Consider the following 6,926-nt stretch of genomic DNA (forward strand, 5'->3'; position numbering starts at 1 on the left):
GACAAAATGTACAGGCTTTGACGCCTGCCATTTACATTTTTGACAATTTAACAATATCTGAAGTTAACAATACACCCAAGACAGGACTGTTCTCAGCTCTGTCATGATGCAAAGGAAATAAATATGAATACATGTGACCGGAAAAGAATACATCTTTCCCAGCTTTGAAACTGATGTAAAAGGAAACATATACAATAAAGAGACAGTTTACTTTTCCATCTCCATATGGAAACGGGTGGAGGGTGAACAACAATGAAGTGGTATGTAGAATAATTTATGATTTAAAAAAATGTATTACTCACTCATGCAATATCTGGGTAGAAGAGTTCCTTTTATAGAAGTGATAACAAAGGACTGATAGATGTGAAATGAAGAATAAAGTACAAAGAACAAGTGACAAAAGGGAGACACAAAAGAGAGACAGGGAGATGGAGAGTTCTTTATGTTCTTTAGTGAATGCTTGGATGAGTCTTTGTTCATAAATCTGTCTTGATATATGGAGAAAAAAAAACATTGTGTTTCTACTGCAAAAAGATAGTAATGCTATTTTTACTGTGTATTTGTTCATGTCAGAGTCTAGGCTCACATGTTATAGATGGCATTGCTTGGGAGTCAAAGCTCCCAGTACAAAAGGAAATAAATAAATGGATATATTCTGATTATATCTGATTTTTCAGTGAGAATCTATTTTATGGTAAAAAAAATTTTAATTTAAATGCTTTCCTTCCAATCCTAAAACATGTAATAAATCACCTTTTGCACTATGGACAAGAATTGAATCAAAAAAATAATGCTTGGTCATAATGGAACTGGCTGGTGAGAGGTCTTGCATGGACATTTTTCTAAGAACTTTTTGTCAAACAATTATGGACTTCTATAACCTTCTAACCAAATACACAAAACATTCAATATGCCGCAAGGAGGCAATAACAGTGGGGAGAGCACGGGCAGGTTGATTCCAGAGAACAGAAAATAGAAAAGTGCAATAAGCCACAATTATCAGAGTCCTCTGTTGCCAGTCAAAATAAATCTAATTTATCTAGCCTGCCTGCAAACATTGTTTGAGAATGAGGGGATGTATGTAGGAGAAAGTCTCAACATAACCTGGTGACTTCAAAATTACAAACACTGAATAATCAAAAGGTATGGAAACTTTTAAAGAGTTGCTTTGAAGGTTAAGTCTGGTAATATTCTATATTTTTCTCATTATCAACAATTTCCATGAAAAAAAACACCAATGAATTGATCCTACTAACAAGTATCATCTATGTAGCCAAAGCTTTCAATCCTCTGTGCAATAGAACACATCAATGAAATACTCTGTTGCATTTGGTGACATGTTCCTTCATTGTCATGAACATTACTTGTTTTCCCTTTAATAGGGCAGGAGTCTCCTACATAACATCGTCAACATCATTTAAACTACACTGGATCCATTGCTTTGATATTTTGTGCAGATATGTTAATTCCCCAGAGGATACATCTTAATGACATTGGTGTCATCTAGAGTCATCAGAAAATCTACGTTTTTCTATTATCCATTGAATTGTCTTAAAATCTACAAAATTAATTGACACAAATCTTTGGTGCCAACATAGGATGAATCTTAATGACCTAAGGAAAAAGTGACCATACAATACAACTGTACAGTCTTGTCATGTTTAAATTCCATGGCACTGTAGTAAGGCCGTTAGTCCACCACTTTGGTCCAAACTGAAAAATCTATTTTTCAGACTATTGGATGGATTGCCATGCACTTTATACAGACTTTCATGGTCCCCAGAGTGACTTTGTTGCAATGACTTTTCCTCAAGTACCGCCTTGACTTTGACATTTGTGATTCAAAGTGAAATGGCTTGATGTCTGTTGGATGGATTATTATGCAAGTGGGGCAACCATTCCTGGACTTTAGGCATTGAAATCCCCTGATTTTTCAGTTTTAGACCATTTGTCCGGAACTTTTGTTTTTCAGACAATTAGCTTTTCTTGAGAATGAGCATGACAACCACACTAGATTTACATTTTTGGCAGAAGCCAATGAACTTGGGGCAAAGTGCCACAAACAAGGTCAAGAAGTCAAAAAGAATTGAGTTATGTTGGACGCACACTGGATAATTGGGCTAGTTTTGGGTCTGATTCACCATACCCGACAATTGTATTGTCCTGTATTGTGAGGCGTTTACAGACAAAAACTTTAAGGTCACCGACTGGATTGGAGGCTCAGATCAGACACTCACAAGCCAATAAGAGCGAACTGACTGGAAAGAGTGACCAATTTGTTTTTGTGCTCATCCTATAAAATGCACAAGCAATGCTGATTCCCTCTTCAGCTATGAGTTCATCCACAGTTTTGTTATCTTTTTATGTTTTTCTATATATTGGTTAATTCTGCGGTATCCCACTTCTTAATAATCAGGTAAGATTAGGTCTTAACACATTGTTTTTTTGTCTTTTCATAGGATTTGTTGACAATAACAAACATCTGGTATTGCCAGCCTTATGCTTTGTTGATGGTACATCTGATTGTTTCCTCTTTGGTAATATAAAAACAAGTCTGGTATGACGTAATAAATAATACAAAATGATACACTAACAATAGTATTTAACATACTGAGAGCCTGTTGTTTCATTTGTATTCTGATTGCAATCATGTCAAAAGGTTGAGGGTCACCCACACTCCCACTTATTTCACACTCCTACTCACTCACTTCTTCTGTATTAGAGTGAGGAGGGCATGATGTAAAAAAGAACAAAAATGAGAGAATAAAAAAACGATGAAGAGGATAAACAAAAGTGCAACAGATCAACAAGAAACATTTCCTGTGATTGAGTCCCATCACTGTCAATTGTATTCCGATTTTGAGTGCACCAAATACTAACTAACAAACAGTCAAACTGATGTGGATGGATATTTTGCCAGACACATGGACAGCCAGAAAAGACAATTGCTATTTAACATGTGATCCTGACACTTCTAACACATCTTGACACTTCAAATGACTTCAGCCCCAAGCTTGAACAGACAGATTAACCAATTTATTCCTTGCTTTTTAGAAAAAGATTCACCATCTATTTCCATCTCTTCAAATCAACATCCCAGCCTGAAACATCTTAAGTTATGAACACCACATTCCCATTTAATTGTCATCCAGTACAATTAAAGCCAGGATCTGAAGTCCTTAAAGATCCATAATGATGTGCTTTTTCATTAGTATTCATGATTGCTAATTTTTGGTGAATTGCCGTATTGATTTCCCTGTTGGTTCCGCTGGCTGGTCACTGAGTCACAAATAATTCACTGCCGCAATATTTATTTAATGATCTGAATTTAATTTCAAATGATGTGGCAGTCACAGTATGAGGTCATATTGATGGATGGGACTGGAAACAAAAAAGGTCATGAATAGTATGGAATATATATTTGGTAATTAATATAAATATGTCTGGAATGAAAAAAAGAGAGAAAAAAATACGAACCAAATACGAACCCACAGAAGCTCTCAAATTTCGTTGCAGTTAAGTGTTCAGAGGATAATCTTCATCTGGGGATTATTTTCCCTGTTTTCATCTCCATAATGATTGTTTGCGTTCAGACTTTCATCACTTCACAGCTGAGATTCTGTATGTTATAGCTCTGCTCTCAGAAACAAATTTCAGGGCTAAAAATATTGTCAAAACAGTTAAACTTCCAATGCAGTAGCATTCACACTTAAGATACGCATCTTAAAAACGGTTATGAAAATAATGATGAAATTGTAGTCAGTTCAAAATTATTAAGCATTTTTCACATTTGCAGTTCTATATTGCGTTTGTGTCGTACCAGATGGAAAACTGGATGGGATTCCTTTGCTTCTTTTTGAAAGTAGTGTTTACAGCCTTAATTTTTATTCATGACTTTCAAATGAATCATGGGGAAATTACAGCAGATATTCTAATGTTTGTAAATATGGCTTACAAGCTATGTTAATGTCAATTTAACTGACTCTGACTGTCAGTGCAGGCGATAGACCTAACAGTGGATCCACTGACACAGTTCTACAGTTTCCAATGCTTGCTTGAAAATATTTGTGCCTCGAAAATGTTTTCCCATATATCTGATCAATAATAAGAAGGTTAATTTCCTTTTTTTTCTCTGAGGCATAATTTACATTTAATAGCTGGTTACTTTCCATTGATTTGATTGGAAGACAATAAGGTCCATTGGAACAATTATAAAACCATTTCTATTGATTCTTCAGGTGTCATTTTAAAAATGAAGTAGTAATAACTGAATTAAGTCATCATCATTGTCTTAATAGATTACTGGTACATTAATAATCAATAGTTTATGGTTAAAAAATTATGCAGTCCTTAATAACAGCATTATAATTCTAGTGCAGTGGCCCACAATTACTGGAAAATCCAAGTAAATTAGGTATTTGAGCAATAAATTAAATAAATATAATTTGAATGATAAAAGCTGAATAATGCCTTCACTTAATGTAGGCGCTCTGACTCCCTTTTGTCACTGTTCAACATAATGGCCAAAATGTCCGGACAAGTTTAAAATATCTGAATAAGGCTTCATTGTAGGACACAAATTGGATGAGGCTGAAACATGATTTAAACAAATGTTACCCATTTTTCTGGTGTTAACAAAAAAACAAAACCAAATTGCTATTACAAAACCTAAAATATGTTACACTAATTTGTCAAACAACAGACTTTTGTCTTACTGTTTACCACATCACTTCCACCAGTAAATTGGATTGATACCCAAATATTGTTGCTTAGAAAGTTCCTGAATTTTGTTTTGATGTTGTTGGAACTGCTTGTCCCCAGTATTTGCAGCATTGCTCTAGTTAGCTTGTCCTGTCTAGACATTTGGCATTAGCATCTGGATGCTTGGCTAAACCAGACAGCCACTGGACAACAACTCAGTGGCACAGTATTACTTTATGTTAAAAGGGTCATCAACAACTACAAACTGGATTCACCGTCAGGGGACTTAGCTAGCTGTCAGGCCCGCGAGCACAACAAGGCGCAATTATTTTCCATCCTTGGATTGCACCCATTTATTCATGAGTGTGGCCATTGTCTTCTACATTGATGGTTAATCAATTAATTTATTACTGGAGATTAATCAATGATTTATTAATCACTAACATCGCTAGTAGCATATAATGCTAGAGTTCTGGCATTGAATTAATTCCCCACACTAATCCAAGGCTTTGTGTGGATACAGTGCTCAGCTCTTATCTGAACATTCTTGTCAAAATGCATTTGTCTATGCCACAATGTGTTGACAATCTCCATGTTGTTTGTACAGTAGATGATTGATAGCGAGGGTGCAAGCGCAACTGATAGCTTTCCACAAATCAGATAACAATGGAGCAAGAGTCAGCTGAGACAGAGTTTGAGAAAAAGAACTGGGTATAGCAGGCCAAGAAGAAAAAGTAGAATTCAGAGACCATTGCTGAAGAAAATCTGTGTGGTTTTTATGCATCACATCAGTGTCGGAGCTTCAGCTGGAGATTTGTCTTGCTGCCCACAGAGCTGCTTTCCCATTACAGCACTGAGTACATTTCAGACACAGATCCATGCTTAATGCGCTAGCAGCATTTTAAACAGATGTCCTGTTGCCTAATGTGAGGTAACTTCACTCGAGGCTTTTGTACCCAAATTGGAAAACTGACAAGATGCACTACATTGTACTTGAACCAGTGTCTCCCAGGTGAACTGTTGTGCTATGCAAATAGGCCACACAAAACAGCTCAAAATAATATAGCGTGCAGCTTAAAATATAACAATGAAACAGATTTTTCTAGCCTTAGTAGATGCGTGTCTCCTCGGTCTTCCAAAAAAGATTTCTTTGTAAAGCATCATCTGAATTCAACAGAAAATATGAATAAATGCAATGGTATTCTTTCAAAAAAAAAAAAAAAGCAACATAAAAACAGCTTAGCATTAATGATCATGGAGCACAGAAGAAAAAAAACGCATCGGACCAAGTGCATTCTAACAGTCCTGCAGCAAGCAAGATTGTGTACTTTATTCCCTACATTAAACATGCTATTCAAAAGTGTGTTGTTTTTCTTTATTTATTTAAACCAAATTATATACTTCAAGAATGATTCTGAGGCATACTACTTCAATAATCTGTCATAGTAGTTGGGACTTTTCCATAGTTGTGAGTTGCCATTTAAAGCTGGTGTAGGCAAAATTATTATTATTTTTGTTATTTGTTGTAATTCTTTTCATCAGTATGTGGCTGTTGCAGGACTGTAATAAGCACAGGCAATCATTTCATTCAGTCCGAATGAAATTATTGGCTGGCCTACTTGCCTGTCTACCTACAGTACATGAGCGCACTCATGTGTTTTGGGGAAGTGACTTTGGAGGGAGCCATGGAGGAAGCAGGTGGGATATTTTTTTGTCGGATACTTTCAAAATCTAGCCGTCTCTTGCTGGTTCTCCAATGTTGCCTACCCCAGCTTTAATATGGTGACAGATGACAGTTTTATCATTAGACACTCTCCTGCTACTCCTATCATTATCTTTTGAACTCTGTCAGAAAATCTTTATGAATTATGCTGACGCTCTTAAGGCTCAAAGTGCGAATGCATTATGCTGAAATTAGTAGCTATACATCCGCAGCTTCCAGACAATCTCAGAATTTGGCCGCTTGAGAGTTATTCTTTAACTTGTGATGCTTTATGCATCTGGACAGATGAATGTTCCATGGGTTTCTCATCCTCATACACATGAAGAAAAAAGGAACAAAAAAAACTCACAGCCATGATTTTTAAAGTTCTCCATCGTTATTCTGTAAGACATGCATTCGTTTGATAATTCTTTTTGAACCGAGGCTCCTGTTTGACGTGAGGACCACAGAGACAAGCAGCACAGGCCTGGCGAGGTCTCCCCAAGGCTAGAATTCAGCAGAT

The sequence above is a fragment of the Micropterus dolomieu genome, linkage group LG01, assembly GCF_021292245.1.
Source record: "Micropterus dolomieu isolate WLL.071019.BEF.003 ecotype Adirondacks linkage group LG01, ASM2129224v1, whole genome shotgun sequence".
Lineage (NCBI taxonomy): Eukaryota > Metazoa > Chordata > Actinopteri > Centrarchiformes > Centrarchidae > Micropterus > Micropterus dolomieu.